This window comes from Schistocerca cancellata, chromosome 8, assembly GCF_023864275.1.
Source record: "Schistocerca cancellata isolate TAMUIC-IGC-003103 chromosome 8, iqSchCanc2.1, whole genome shotgun sequence".
In the NCBI taxonomy this organism is placed as follows: domain Eukaryota; kingdom Metazoa; phylum Arthropoda; class Insecta; order Orthoptera; family Acrididae; genus Schistocerca; species Schistocerca cancellata.
In genome coordinates this window covers 282,988,069-283,004,924 of record NC_064633.1, presented here as the reverse complement: position 1 = coordinate 283,004,924, position 16,856 = coordinate 282,988,069, and the positions used below count along the sequence as shown (strand labels likewise).

Genomic DNA, 16,856 nt, shown 5'->3' with positions numbered 1-16,856 from the left:
TCTGAAGATAGCAATGGCCGAAACCGGTAATTATGAATTATACAACTTACGTGATTAAAATGGAAATATACAAATAAAGTGCCATAATTTGATCGCGGACTCAATTACAAGCTTCATGCCTTCAATTGGTATGCGAACATAAGTTTCAGGGTGCATGGCCTCTGGCCGCTTCCGCAACTGGGACTTCACCAGACGCTACGGAATATCGAGGACGAAAAGGAGCGTTTCACAGCATCTTAGTAAGCTAGGACACAACCTGCTTGTATAGGCTCACGCGCAGCGCGCTGCCCTACGACATAGGAAGGTGACCCAGACTGAACTCGAATTTGCTCAGCGAATTGACACCTTTCGTCTGACGCGCCGGCTAACCCAAGTGTGATTCCTAGCGGTTATAACCACTCATCTTGGCAAGTGCCTTGCTGGTTCTCAATCTCCTCCTAGAAAACAGGTATAATAAGATAATGGACTGAGTAACAGTTTGCAGCATTCACATACAGATGGCGCACACAACTTTGTTCCGTTAGGCAAACTGACGTGCGTGGCGGCAGGAAGGGCATAGGGCCACAAACTTCAAATAGAAATAAATCGCCAAATCACGAAATAGCAGAACGGGCTAGAAGAGAACTCCGCGACCAGGAACGCTCACTAAAATGGGGGAGTTAGGCCATAACTTTTTCATAAAAGAGAGAAGAGGAAGGTAGGGCCCGTTGCGTTTATGCCTTCGAAATTGGCCGGCCGCGGTGGTCTAGCGGTTCTGGCGCTGCAGTCCGGAACCGCGGGACTGCTACGGTCGCAGGTTCGAATCCTGCCTCGGGCATGGGTGTGTGTGATGTCCTTAGGTTAGGTAGGTTTACGTAGTTCTAAGTTCTAGGGGACTTATGACCTAAGATGTTGAGTCCCATAGTGCTCAGAGCCATTTGAGCCTTCGAAATTGAGATATGGAACCAAATTTCGATGCAATGAAAGTGACATCTTAGAAAAACAATATGGTGGTTTTTTGTTTCAAGGACGAAAAACGCACATTAGTAAAAAGCCTTAGAAAACGTAAACGGTGCATACGCAGGTGACGCGAATGAAATGTGAAAATGCTTTACAGTGCGCGGCTTATGGAAATGTCAGTTGCCCAAAATATCCAGTCCAACGAGCAACGTCCGGTAAGACAGATACACGCCCGAACATCGATTCAGCAACCAAAATTAATTTTCAAAATTCTGTGATTTATGGTTCTTCTGCAGGTAAAATAGTCGGCATGAGTTGTGGACCGGTGAACCTTGTCGTATTTGTGATACGTAGGTGAGTAGTAAGCTTGATTTTCGTATATACCGGGAAGGAGAGCAAAGTATACAGAGTGAGTCATGAGGAAAGTTACATTCTTTCAGATGTGACAATACTGGTGATTCTGAACAAAAAAGCCATATGACTATATATCCTGTTCGTAAAAGTTTCCGAGGAAACTAATGAAGACAATGGGGTACAGCAAAAATGCAAGTGCTAGTAAATGACACATTCTGATCTAGTGTTTTGTATAACAGCGTATATGTCCTCACAAAAGATGATCAAAAATTCCACCGTCAACTGAAATGCATTTTGCAGCTCTTGTAAAAAAAATGTTCAAATGTGTGTGAAATCTTATGGGACTTAACTGCTAAGGTCATCAGTCCCTAAGCTTACACACTACTTAATCAAAATTATCCTAAGGACAAACACACACACCCATGCCCGAGGGAGGACTCGAACCTCCGCCAGGACCAGCCGAGCTCTTGTAGACGGCTGCTGTTTTGCTGACGTGAGCTCATTCGTACGGTCCTTTCTTGAACACACTTGCAGGATTCGTCGCCACGCCATACGCAAGTTAAGTGCGCATCGAAATGGTCTGTCGTGACAAACACTACGTAGCTTAATGTCGCTTTGGTTGTCTTCGCATTTGAAACCTGGTGAAGGAGGACATGTGGCTGACGCCTGTTACAGTTGTACATCAGATACGGTTAAGAAAAGGTCGTATGTTTATTTGAAGTTTTTTGTTCAGAATGACCAGTACTACCACCTCTCGAAGCATGTACCTTTTCTGCTGACTCAACCCGTGTAACAATACTCAACGCCTGTGGTGGCCGAGGCGACGGCGCCAGCTAGGCTAGAGATTGCGTCAGCCGATACTGTCGCCGAGTTAAAAGTCGCTAGAGCGTGGTCTGCTCTAAAGTATGCTGTCGCTGTCATAACGCGAAACCTCCGCAGAGTTGCGAAGCGAAATCTGCGTTCTTGGCACAACAGTCCACATTTGCACTGAAGTGCAGAATAAAATGACCGTTGTGTGTAATTGTCATCTCAGTACACACCAACGCATACATACTGATTCTAGTCGTAGGCGACATTTTGCGTGAATTGTCAAGACAGTGTTAGCTTCTACAGCTGGGAGCTGTCAGATGTTAACTTTTAAATCTTACTGTGCAGACACCTCGATACACTTCTCGTCAGTTTGTTTGCTTCATCTCTGGCCCAGAAGATATCGAAATGGGTCAGATTTAAAATTCTACGCCTTTTGCCAACCAACACATTTCTGTTCCTCATTCCCTTCCTCGGGTATTCCGTGCCCAGCGACAGTAACCAATTTTGTCAACATTAATTTGTATTGTGTTGTATTAAACCGGAGGCCTAGAAACGACGGAGAGGCTTCGTCCCGCCGTAGCCCTCAGTGGTACACAAACCCACAATAGGCCACAGCAGTCCACTCACCCCACCGCCGCCCCACACCGAACCCAGGGTTATTGTGCGGGTCGACCCCGAGTGGGCCCCCCGGGAACGTCTCATACCAGACGAGTGTAATCCCAACTGTTTGCGTGGTAGAATAATTATGAGCTACGCGTACTTGGAAACGGCGTGTGCGCAGCAATCGTCGACACAGTGTAACTGAGGGGGGATAAGGAGAACCAGCCAGCATTCGCCGAGGTAGAAGGAAAATCACCTTAAAAACCACCCACAGGCCGGCCAGCACACCAGACTTCAACACTAATCCACCGAGTGGATTCGCGAAGCAGCAAGTTAGACCGCACAGCTAACCGGGCGGGCACAACCTTAATTTGGAGTCCTCACGCGCTGTGTTCAAATGGTTCTAAAGGCTCTGAGCACTATGGTACTTAACTTCTGAGGTCATCAGTCCCCTAGACCTTAGAACTACTTAAACCTAACTAACCTAAGGACATCACACACACCCATGCCCGCAGCAGGCTTCGAACCTGCGACCGTAGGGGTCGCGCGCTTCCAGACTGTAGTGCCTACAACCGCTGTGTTCGTTTGTGTGTGAAAGAAGTAGGATATCTGAAACAGTTAAATTAAAAGGAGAAAATTTTCAGTTGTCATACTCTTTGTGAACTGAAAAAATATCGTAAAACAGACAACTACCCATAGAATGTGAATAAAACACGAAATTCAGTTGACCTAATTCTAGCATATGTCTCGGAGAATTGTCAATAGAGAAATGTTTCAATTCACCTCAACCGAAATAAGTGAAACTTATAAATACACAATTTCAGCTCCGCACCCGTCAACGTAATGCTGCTTAATTCAGCTAATCACTGCAGGAACATCATCCTACTACTGTTTTATGCAAGACCCTGTAATTGACCGCACATTGATCAGCGAGATACTGTAACACATCCACTCCTGTATAATGCTCTCGTTTCGAGGTGCGTCCAGGTAACAGATTATCGCCAATACGGCTCAGCTTACCGCGACTGATTAGTCAGTAGCGGATAATTTCCGTCCAATTATTCATGCTGCACTCGTGAGGCACGCATAGTAATTAATCACGAAGTATTTTTTTACGCTCTGATTAACAGCCATATTACATTATGCAAAGTCATTTTTCCCGGATCACTTGTTCGTATTTGAAACAAACACTTTAATTCATTCGTATTCGCCAAATTTCATGCCCTTGGAATTACCAAGCACCGTTAAACAAAATTATAAGCGTCCATTTGTCTCAGACTTAACATGATCCGATCCACGCGGCTCTTCCCTAGCGTTTATTCCGTCGAACGGGGTTCGTTCTTTCCATGATTTGGCAAATTTATTTTATTTTGTAACTTTGTGGCCGAGCTCCATCCTGCTCCGCAGTCGTCACTTAAACGATAAAGGGCGATCAAAAGACACCCGTTTGGTAAAAGACCGTGTCCTGCTGTGCGAAGAAGTCCGTAACTGCTTGCTGCAAATCCTCGTCCGATAGGAATCGTCGACCCTTCAAGTCCTTTTTTACGGAACCGAAGGCGTGATAATCGGATGGGGAGAGATCAGGACTACAGAGCGGATGCTCGAGTGCCTCTCAAGTTGGCGTAACTTCCGCGTTACGAAAGGGATGTGCGTTACCGTCAAGCAGCAACACCATTCCACAACATTGGTTCTCGACAGACATGCTCCTCATATACATTCTTCGCTCTCCGATGGATGTCTACCGGAGTTCGTCTTTCGGCATCCAAGAAAAGAATAACAGCACTTTTGTCCTGTTTAGGACCATTTTGTTATAACGTCGCCATAGTTCAAGTCTCCTTACTCACCGCAAGCACATCGGAAAGCCACGAATGCCCCACTAATCCCTTGCCTATATCAGGGCGATTACACACCCGCAACGGAGTCTCTCCACGTTGCATATACGCTGCAGCAACGTCTTCAGACAGAAACTTTCTAATCGGATCTTGTAATAGAAGAAACTCGTATGCGCCCTCTGTGAATCGCGTCAACTTTGCTCTGCGTGTTAACGTATTTCAATTGTTTGCGTATTGTATTTTTTGAGAGGGCGGTTGGGAACCAGGCCAATATTTGCCTAAACGAGCGTGGGAAACCGCCTAGAAGCACGCTTTTCCTGGCCGCTGTTCCAAACAAATGGACATTAATCTTCCGCGTGGATTTGGTTCAGGTATGGCTCCCCTCAGTGCCTCACAAAATAGCGAGCTGCTATGGAAACAAGTTAGCCATGACAGCACACAACCATATGGAATGTATCGACATAGAACGGCGTCTCATATTACCCATCTATGGCCTAATACCGGAAATTCGCAGGTAATAGCTTCTATACTCAGAACTAAAAAGTGTAACCCAATTAAGACATTTAGTCTTCATTTGTGTGGCCATAGTGTCCGTAGTTGCTTTACAGTTATTAAAGATATTTGAAATCCGTTTTTGCAACTACACACCACTGGTGATTCCTACACAAGTAAAACGAAACGTATGATATAAAAACATATTTTCTTATAGTTGCGCAGCCGGATTTAAACAGCTATAACAATTCCCGTCCAGTCAAGAATATACTGCGTTTGTGGGTCGCTTTGAGAAATGAAATAGTGAAGGCGGCAGAGGATCAAGTAGGTAAAAAAGACGAGAGCTAGCAGGAATCCTTGGGTAACAGAAGAGATACTGAATTTAATTGATGAAAGGAGAAAATATAAAAATGCAGTAAATGAAGTAGGCAAAAAGGAATACAAACATCTCGAAAATGAGATCAACAGGAAGTTCAAAATGGCTAAGCTGGGACGGCTAGAGAAGAAATGTAAGGATGTAGAGGCATATATCACTAGGGGTAAGATAGATACTGTCTACAACGAAATTAAAGAGACCTTTGGAGAAAAGAGAACCATTTGTATGAATATCAGCAGCTCAGATGGAAAACCAGTCCTAAGAAGGGAAAGCATAAAGGTGGAAGGAGTATATAGTGGGTCTACACGAGGGCGATGTACTTGAGGGCAATATTGTGGAGATGGAAGAGGACGTAGATGAAGATGAAATAGGAGATATGATATACTGCGTGAAGAATTTGAGAGCACTGAAAGACCTAAGTCGAAAAAAGGCACCGAAAGTAGACAACATTCCATTAGAATTACTGATAGCTTTGGGAGAGCCAGCCCTGACAAAACTCTACCATCTCATGAGCAAGATGTATGAGACAGGTGAAATAGCCTCAGACTTCAAGAAGAATATAATAATTCCAATCCCACAGAAAGCAGGTGTTGAGAGATGTGAAAATTGCCGAATTATCAGTTTAAGAAGTCACGGCTGCAAAATGCTAACATGAATTTTTTACAGACGATTGGAAAAACTAGTAGAAGACGACCTCGGGGAAGGTCAGTTTGGATTCCGAGAAATTTTGGAACACGAGGGGCAATACTGACCCTACGAATTGTCTTAGAAAGTAGATTAAGGTAAGACAAACATTCGTTTCTAGCATTTGTAGACTTAGAGAAAGCTTTTGACTATGTTGACAGGAATACTCCCTTTCAAATTCTGAAGGTGGCAGGGGTCAAATACAGGGAGCGAAAGACTGTTTAGATGGCAGTTTAAGAGTCGAGGGGCATGAAAGGGAAGCAGTGGTTGGTAAGGGAGTGAGACAGAAATGGTTCAAATGGCTCTTAGCACTATGCGACTCAACTTCTGAGGTCATTAGTCGCCTAGAACTTAGAACTAATTAAACCTAACTAACCTAAGGACATCACACACATCCATGCCCGAGGCAGGATTCGAACCTGCGACCGTAGCGGTCGCTCGGTTCCAGACTGTAGCGCCCAGAACCGCACGGCCACTCCGGCCGGCGGAGTGAGACAGGGGTGAAGCCTATACCCGGTGTTATTCAATCGGTATATTGAGCGAGCAGTAAAGCAAACAAACGAAAATTCGGAGTAGGAATTAAAATCCATGGAGAAGAAATAAAAACTTTGTGGTTTGCCGATGACATTGTAATTCTATCGGAGACAGCAAAGGACCTGGAAGAGCAGTTGAACGGAATGGACAGTGTCTTGAAAGGAGGATATAAGATGAACATCAACAAAAGCAAACCGAGGATAATGAAATGTAGTCGAATTAAGTCGGGTTATGCTGAGGGAATTAGATTAGGAAATGAGAAGCTTAAAGTAGTAAAGGAGTTTTGCTATTTGGGGAGCAAAATAACTGAGGATGGTCGAAGTAGAGAGGATATAAAATGTAGACTGGCAATGGCAATGAAAGCGTTCCTGAAGAAGAGAAATTTGTTAACATCGTGTATAGATTTAAGTGTCTGGAAGTCTTTTCTGAAAGTATTTGTATGGATTGTAGCCTGATAGTGAAACATGGGTAATAAATAGTTTGGACAAGAAGAGAATAGAAGCTTTCGAAATGTGGTGCTACAGGAGAATGCTAAAGATTAGATGTGTAGATCATGTAACTAATGAGAAAGTACTGAACAGAATCGAGGAGAAGAATTTGTGGCACAACTTGACTAGAAGAAGGGATCGGTTGGTAGGACATGTTCTGAGGCATCAAGAGATCACCAATTTAGTACTGTAGGGCAACGTAGAGAGTAAAAATCGTTGAGGAAGACAAAGAGATGAATACACTAAGCAGATTCAGAAGGATGTATGTTGCAGTAGTTACTTGGAGATTAAGTAGCTTTCACAGGATAGAGTAGCATGGAGAGCTGCATCAAACCAGTCTCTTGACTGAAGACCAGTAAAATGGCCCAGTGAATAGCCCGTCAGAAACTGAACACAGGTAAAGCATGAAGACAGGAAGGTGTACTGAACTGTGAGAAAAGAAACAAAATAGAAACAGTGAACGGTCCACGCTCAAGATGTGCAACATCCAGGGAACTCCAAAAACGACGGTGTCGTGACTGTGTAGTCTTGGCAATTGTCATACTTCATATTGGTTACAGAATATGAGTCATGTGGTAAGAATATATTACTGTCGCAAGTAAATGTCATGAACAGTGAGGGCAGGCGAGAAGCCGCATAGAACTCTCACAAATGAAAGCAACTAATAAACGGATATGGACTATGTTACAACAAAGGAGTACAAAAGTCAAAACTTTCAAAACGGAACGCAAGAGCCATAACACGTGTACAACAAATAGAAGGTACGTACGTTTGGAGGTCTCTTTCTTAACCTCGGTGTTGCAAACGGACGTTACATCGCGACACAGACACAAATTTGGAGACAGGGAAGGGACTCGTCAGTGAATGGACGGCCGGTTCATAGTTTTGTCGAGAAGAAAGTGGGGCACGAGGAACATTTGAAAACGGGTCTCTCTCTTCGCAGTCCAACACATAACCGCGACGCCGTAGCTATTCCGATTGGCTTGATGTTTCACATCTTGAGCGTAGACCGTTCACTTTTTCGATTTTGCTTCTGTTTTCACAGCTCACTATACCTTCTTCCTGTTTTCTTGTTTAACCTGTGTCCAGTTTCCGACGGGCTATCCCTTGGACCATCTTAACACTGAATTTGGGGGTGGGGGGGGGGAGTGCGATACCTTCGTAAACAGTCTCCAGTGGGGCACCGTGTCAAACGCTTTCCGGAAATCTAGGAATACGGAACCTGCCTGTTACCTTCCAACCATGGTTTTCAGGGTGTCATGTAAGAAAAGGACAAACAGAATTTCGCACGAGCGATGCTTTCTAAATCCTTGCAGATTTGTGGGCAGAAGCTTTCTTGTCTCACGGAAAGTTATTGTATTCGAAATCAGTATGTGTTCAGGAATTCCGCAGCAAACCTACGTTAAGGATATTGGTCTGTAATTATGCGGGTCCGTTCTTTTACTTTTCTTAGGAGTCACCTGCGCTTTTTGCCAGTCGCTTGGGAATTTGTCCTGGGCGCCGGACTCGCGATAAGTGCAAGCATGTTGGAGCCGTCCTGTTGATGGGACCGCGCGACTGAATCTCCGCCCGCCGGCAAAGTGGCAGGCTTCTCCGCCACTGTGGGACTGTCGCCGTTCCCTGCGGACCCCCAGGTCGCGCTACAGGCCAGTGCAGCGGAGCGAACGGACACGCACTCAGCATTTACACGCAGCACAAAAGCGGCTGCCACAAAGAGCGCAGCAGGTTTCCACGGGACGGCGCGACACGCATTGCCTGGACCAAGGCGCGGCGCGGCGCTCGCTGCATATTCATGGAGTCGCCAGGGCCCTCGAGCGAACCTGCCAGCCCGAGTCGGGAAATTCTCCTCTCTCTCCGTTATGCGTCCATTTTACAATGCATTTGTACCTCAGGTGAAAATATTAATGTCTTTACGACAGAGCAGAAATTATATTTATCCTTTATCAAGCATTATCAGACATATCATACACTATCTGATCAAAACTACCCAGACAACTATTAGTGGACATTAATAAGAGGTGTTTTCCACACTTTTGGTACGGTGTCTGTGGAGGAGAGGCAGCCCATTCTTGCTCAAGAGCCAAGAGCAGAGAACGTAGTCACGTTGGACGCTGCGGTCTGGAGAGTAGTCGACGTTCTAACTCATCCCAAACGTGTTTCACTGGGTTCAGGTAGGGACTATGGGCAGGCCAGTCCATTAAAGTAATGTTATTGTCTACAAACCATTGCCTCACAGACGCTGCTTTAAAGAGAGGGTGCATTGTCATGCTGATAGAATAAATCGTAGAATGAAATTTTCCCTCTACAGCGGAGTGTGTGCTGATATGAAACTTGCCCGCGAAAGGTAAAGTTCCCGAGTTCGACTCTCGGTCCGGCACACAGTTTTAATCCGCCAGGAAGTTTCATATCAGCGCACACTCCGCTGCAGAGTGAAAAGTTCATTTTGGAAACATCCCCCAGGCTGTGGCTAACCCATATATCCGCAATATATTTTCTTCAAGAAGTGCTACTCTTGCAAGGTTCGTAGGAGAGCTTCTGTGAAGTTTGGAAGATAGGAGACGAAGTATTGGCGGAAGTAAAGCTGTGAGGACGGCTCGTGAGTCGTGCTTGAGTACCTCAGTTGGTAGAGCAATTGCTGGCGAAAGGCAAAGGTCCGGCACGCAGTTTTAATTTGCCAGGCAGTTTCAGAATCAGTCATTTTCTCCAAAGTGTTGGTCTACTGTACTCACTATACAAAGCTAAAAATGTGTTCATATTCATATGAGAAAAAGGACCATCACAGCTGTTCCTTGAGAATGCCTTTTTGGTCTCACACGACTAGTTTCAGCGGCGTATTACCCCCATCCACAGGCCCTGTTTACCAAAGAACAATAACACAATGCCAATATTTGAAAACTAAACAGCTATAAAACAACGAACACATAAAATTATTGTACTCTAATGTATTAGTAGACGTAACCTTAAGATAATATTCTATGAAGTACCAATAGAACCCATATGTCAAGACCTTTTATTTTTTATATTTTTTCTCTAGTCCAGAAATATACAATCATGTAAGACATAAACACAGAATAAACCCGAATCACTGTCACGAAACTCATGGCTGTCGCCATATGTAAAAGCACTGGACATCGTAAAGGCAACATTCACTCAGTTCAAAACAAATAATTAAAACACCTTGTGCCACAGTATAAATTTAACGAATGGTCCCAAATATCAGACATGGTCCAACTAAAAATGTTCATTACTGTTCAAAGACGTATGCCAAAGGTGTATACGTGGTGTAAGAACCTAACGGCAAAAGTGAAACCAATCTGGTACAGGCTAACCACGGACCCGTTGTAATCGTACATGAACCACATAATTTTGTGACAGCCTATCTCCACAAACTGAAAAGGCCCTCCTCTCAAAATCCTTGATAAGTATGTACCCTTAAATATCCAAATACACCACGCTTCAAATATTATGTTCACAATTACACCTTTGTGTGGTAAACACAAAGACCTAACCATGAGAAACAAAGCTAGAATACCCATTTCAAACAGTCTCTTCCTCCATAATAAAACCATCCTAGAAATAAGACCTAGGAACCCGAAAGCACATTTAAATATCTGCAACCTAACTGCTACAACTGCATTGTCTCAGAGTTGGGCCCGGGAACCTAAGACAATCTGGTACCCTCTGATCTCTAATCACACACAACACATAACGATGTAGACCAATACTCCATCAGATAAGGTGTAACGCCAATTTAAAAAAATGTGGTACAACCCATTCTAAAACACCCATTACTTAATTCGAAAACTGTAAACCACAATATCTGAAATGTCATATGCTTTGACATACCGATGTAATGTATCCAAATTACACCATGATGGCAACACAAGAACCAGCAAAGTGCCACATGACAGATCAATAAAATACCCATAAACGTTGATCAGTGTGTGTCAAACAAATAAAATACCAAATAGTGGCCAGAACCAATTGAGGCTGTCAGTAAAATAACATAAATCCAAGACATATGACAGAACAGTCCATCTTCCCCAACAGCCGGTATTTGCAAATGTTACCAAACTGTCTCACTATGTATGAAGATGTTCCTATTTCCACAGATTTTGCGTTTTTTAAGCGGAATCTCGGGACTACACACTAACCACGAAAAACGCCGCCCAGTTACAACACCGCTTCCTACGCACTGCACTGTTGCTACCACACACGATGGGAGGAAACGTACTCCAGGCATTCGCCTTCGACCGGATTGCCACAGTGTGTAGCGTGATTCATCACTCCAGCTCACTTTCTTCCAGTCGTCCACTTTCCAGAAGCGACTCTTTTTATACCGCCCCATGCTACTCCATACTCCACAGAAACTTTGGGGTATGAGGAGCTGTTTGACCATTACACCCCAAACTTTTAAACTCCCTATATGCAGTCATTGTGCTAGCTGGAATGCTGGTCGTACTCCACTGGAACGGACAAGTCATTTCATTGAATTCTAAAAAATTTCCCTACACAGTCCTCGACTATCCCTGTTCGTCATTACATGAGGTATTCCTTGTGTCAGTTTAGCTGAGGTTCTTCAATTGGGTATCCACTTCACAATCACATCACCAGCAGTAAACTTTGGGAGCTTTGGAAGGGTTGAAATGCTCCTGATACATTTGTTATTTACGTGTTCTCCCATGACTAATCTGCGTACGAATTCACTGAAGTCTCCTGACTGATGAATTCTGCTGCTAATGCCACTCTACTGACAACACAGTATTGCCCGCCTCGTTTTCTAGTCGCTGGTCTTTCTCTCGTGACATACACATTTCCGTATTACGCAGGGGTAACAGCATAATTTTGATCGGATAGTGTGTGATAGGCAACCATGACAGCCTGAACTTAACAGAGAAAACAAGTAAAATTTTCGTCACAGAATTAAATTATTGAAATTGCACAAGTTTGAGCATAGGACTATTATTACTCACAAATGCAACAAATCTTATAAATTCATCTACGTACTATGGATTTTGCCCAATTTATTCCATGGAGCACAGCCGCATAACACTGAAGCGCCAAAGAAGGCATGCGTATTCAAATACAGAGGTATGTGAACAGGCAGAGAACGGCGCCGCGGTCGGCATAGCCTACGTAAGTCAACAAAAGTCTGGTGCAGTTGTCACTGCTGCTACAATGGCAGGTTATCAAGAGTTAATTGAGTTTGAAAGTGGTGTTAAAGTCGACGCATGAGCGATGGGACACAGCTTCTCCGAGGTAGCGATGAAGCGGGTATTTTCCCGTATGACCATTTCACGAGTGTACCTGAATATCAGGAATCCGGTAAAATATCAAGTCTCCGACATCGCTGAGGCCGGAAAAAGATCCTGCAAGAATGGAACCAACGACGACTGAAGAGAATCGTTCAACATGACAGAGGTGTAACCCTTCCCCAAACTGCTGCAGATTTCAATGCTGAGCCATCAAAAAGTGTCAGCGTGCGAACCATTCAACGAGACACCATCGATATGGGCTTTTGGAGCCGAAGGCCCACTCGTATACTCTAGATGACTGCACGACACAAAACTTTATGCCTCGCCTGGGCCTGTCAACATCGACATTGAACTGTTGATGACTGGAAACATGTTGCCCGGTCGGACGTGTCTCGTTTCAAATTGTATCACTCGGATGGATGTGTGTGGGTGTAGAGACAATCTCATGAATCCATGGACCCTGCATATCTGCAGGGGACTGTTCAAAATCGTGGAGGCTCTTTAATGGTGTGGGGCGAATGCAGTTGGAATGATGTGGAACCGCTAATACGTCTAGATACGACTCTGACAGATGACACGTACGTAAGCTTCCTGTCTGATACCTGCAGCCTTTCATGTCCATTGTGTATTCCGACGGACTTGGGCGATTCCAACAGGACAATGCAATACCCCACACGTCCAGAATTGCTCCAGAGTGGCTCCAGGAACACTCTTCTGAGATTAGACAATTCGGCTGGCCACCAAACTCCCCAGACATGAACGTTATTGAGCATATCTGGGACGCCTTGTAACGTGCTGTTCAGAAGAGATCTCCACCCGCTCGTACACTTACGGATTTGTAGACAGCCCTGCAGGATTCATGGTTTCTGTTGTGGCGTAGCAAGACAGCCACGCCACTCGGAAGTAGCCGAAATGCACACGGACACACACGCCGGCTGGCGTGAGGTCTGAAACAGGATACTTAATGAATGCTATAAAGAAAAGTACGGAGCTTCTGTTTACTTAACTTTAATTCATCCTTGTGGTACATCGCTCTTGATAATACAAGTGAGACTCTCAGATATGGTTAATGGCGCCTTGCTAGGTCGTAGCCACGGACTTAGCTGAAGGCTATTCTAACTATCTCTCGGCAAATGAGAGAAAGGCTTCGTCAGTGTAGTCGCTAGCAAAGTCGTCGTACAACTGGGGCGAGTGCTAGTACGTCTCTCTAGACCTGCCGTGTGGTGGCGCTCGGTCTGCAATTACTGATAGTGGCGACACGCGGGTCCGACATGTACTAATGGACCGCGGCCGATTTAAAGCTACCACCTAGCAAGTGTGGTGTCTGGCGGTGACACCACAGTTTCAATTCCCTGTAGCACTGCAGCCACGTCGTGTTGCGGTATTTCTGCGTGCTGGCGGGGGCCCTATACGATATTAGGAAGGTGTACCACTTTCTTTGGCTCTTCAGTGTACGAGGGGTTGGGCAGTCCATGGCACGTTTATGCAGAACACTTCTCTCGGCAACTCTTCTTGCTAGAGGGCTACCAGTAATGGAAGATTAGTGCTGCCATCTAGAGATCTCTCTCACAAACTTTAAGGCACTAGTTGGGTGAACGTCTTATCGTGGAGAAAATACTTCTGTTTTTGTGCGACATGAGTAAATTTTGTTACACAAATATCGAAGCTCCTAGGCAGCGAATCTTTTAGAATTGAGAGTAGATAAAGGTATGTTCGTTTACAGGAATTTATTCAACTTTAAAATGTACATTTGTATAATTTGAAAACTTGAAAGTTTCTGCAGTAGTTCCGAAACTATTTCAAACATGGCAACACCTTTGCACAGTTCTGTCGGGGTACGTCTACGCACTATTTCACGTTGCTACGCTAAGTGACACCCCAGACAAGGAAATTTAAAGACAGAGGCAGCCGGAAATGCGATCTAAAACAACAAGGCACAGGACAAGAAAGGATAGAAATTGCTAAAGAAAAAAGCTATTTGAACCTAATGAATCAAAGAGAAATAATTATTTTTCTTAGAGCATGGGCTGATACGGGCAAGAAATTTTTAAAAGCAAGAGGAAGGAAAAATGTTGATCGCCCTACTTTCGATGCCATCATTGGTGATCTGCCCAGAGGAAGGTTTTCACAAGGTAACTGTTCATGCTTTCCGGCTTCAGCCACTCTCTTCTGGTGCGCGTAATTTCCCCTTCCCTATCATCTTGTATTTCCTCTTTCCTCTCAATCTCCTCTCACAAAACAGCCCGTTCAAAGTGTCTGTTAGCAAGCATTCCGGTCTCAACGAATGTTCCATCCAGCTCTTACTTCCTCTTATAACTTGCAGTAGTCTGATGAAGAGAATAAAATTCATATTTTACTTTGAAATATACAGTAACTCTTCTAATGAACAAATGCTCATAATTTTTAAGGTATGCATTTTAAAGCACATGTTTACTGAACATTTTTTTATTGTTTTGGTCGGTACTGCCACTTTCCAAAATATGGAAAGCAAAGAGCTTACAGTAGAAGAGATTTATTTCACAGTATCGAAGATCAAAAATTGCTAGTAGCTCTTAGGGTATGCATTTTCGACCCTGTGTTTACTGAGACTTTTTTGCTTCTACTATCGTTTACTTTCAACTCTATGCGTTTACGCCATTAATTATGATACATCCTGTATATACCAAGTTATCTTCAGTAACAATGTTATAAGCCTAAACAACTTTAAACAAGATAAATCTAACCACTTTTTTTTAAATCCGAAAAGAAATCAGCATATATATGTCCCGGTTCCCCTACTCATAAATGCCGGGCGGGATTAGCCGAGCGGTCTCAGGCGCTGCAGTCATGGACTGTGCGGCTGATCCCGGCGGAGGTTCGAGTCCTCCCTCGGGCGTGGGTGTGTGTGTTTGTCCTTAGGATAATTTAGGTTAAGTAGTGTGTAAGCTCAGGGACTGATGACCTTAGCAGTTAAGTCCCATAAGATTTCACACACACACACACACACACACACACACACACACACACACACACACACACACTACTCATAAATTATAACCTCGAGAAACTAAACTTAAGTAATTTTTGTTTGTTTCAGGTTACACACTGAAAGTGTTGCAGTATAATAGGATACTGCTGCAGGAGCCAAAACGTTATATCCGATAATACGAACGACTCACATCTGGAATCGATCAACTTATACAAATATCTGGATGTAACACTCTGTAGGCATTTCAATTGGAACGCTCTCGTAGTCTCATTCATAGGTAAAGCTGATGGAAGACTTCGGTTATTCGCGTAATATTAGGGAAATACAATCGGCCTACAAAGAACATTGTTTCCAAACATACACTCTACAACACTGCTCGTGTGTTTCGGATCTGTAGCAAATATGAGTAAGGAGGGGATATTGAAGGTACACGGAGTAGAGCAGCACGAATCACCACAGGTTTGGTTGATTTATGGAAGCGTGTCACGGAGATGCTCAAGGAACTGACCTGGCAGACACTTGCAAATAGACTCATACTATCTCATAATGATAGGGCGACGTCGTCTAGAGCCGGCCGGAGTGGCCGAGCGGTTCTAGGCGCGTCAGTCTGGAACCGCGCGACCGCTACGGTCGCAGGTTCGAATCCTGCCTCGGGCATGGATGTGTGTGATGTCCTTAGGTTAGTTCGGTTTAAGTAGTTATAAGTTCTAGGGGACTGATGACCTCAGATGTTAAGTCCCATAGTGCTCAGAGCCATTTGAACCATTTTTTTTTTTTTTTTTTTTTGACGTCGCCTAGAGCGCCCCTGACTGACTTACGACCATTTCTGCGTCTTTCTTGACGCGGTAGCACAGACGGCGCGTTGTCAGTGGTGCTTCCATCGAAAATACTCAAGACACAAAGGAATTAATGACACAGTGGACACTGATTTAAATCAATGGGGATAGTTGCAAATTTGTGCCGGACCGGGATTCGAACCTGGGTCTCCTGCTCGCTAAGCAGATGCGCTCACCATTGCGCCATCCGGACGGACTGTTCATCGCAACTGCTCGGACTACCTAGGACGCCTCCCGTCAGATCCAAATTCTCAGCCTACCCACACACTACTGATCTAATGACTCTCATTACTCACTGCATTTCGCCGAGTCTAGTAAGCAATTTGGCGTGATGGTATGGGGTGCCGTTGGGTACACGAGGTGACCACCTCTGGTTCACGTAGCTAATAAACTGAGCAACAGCCGTTACGTTTCTGACGTGCTAAGGCCGGTGAGCGTCCCGTATCTTCGAGGTCCCCATGACGTTATCCGGGTTCGAGTCCCAGTACAGCACATATTTTTATGTGTCACTATTGGGTAGTAGATACAGACTAACAGAGCAGATATCAAGGGATTCGCAGTCAGCGAATTAATTTCGAACACATTTCCTACAGCTGTGGACCGTCAACAGCGACCGTTCTTTCAGACACGCATTAAAATTGGAAAAACGGTCTTACGAAGTTTTCTCATGGCGGGCTAGTAGCTGCTG

The 16,856-nt window shown here is 44.5% G+C and overlaps 1 protein-coding gene and 1 non-coding gene across 2 annotated transcripts in view; both read right to left on the bottom strand.

Annotated features, from left to right (window-relative positions):
• The window catches only part of LOC126094700 (uncharacterized), a 477,763-nt gene that overhangs the window by 144,481 nt on the left and 316,426 nt on the right, over positions 1 to 16,856 (bottom strand). The window lies entirely within an intron of this gene.
• Trnaa-agc (transfer RNA alanine (anticodon AGC)) lies at positions 16,289 to 16,361 on the bottom strand. The gene has a single exon. It is a non-coding gene; the product is annotated as a tRNA-Ala (tRNA).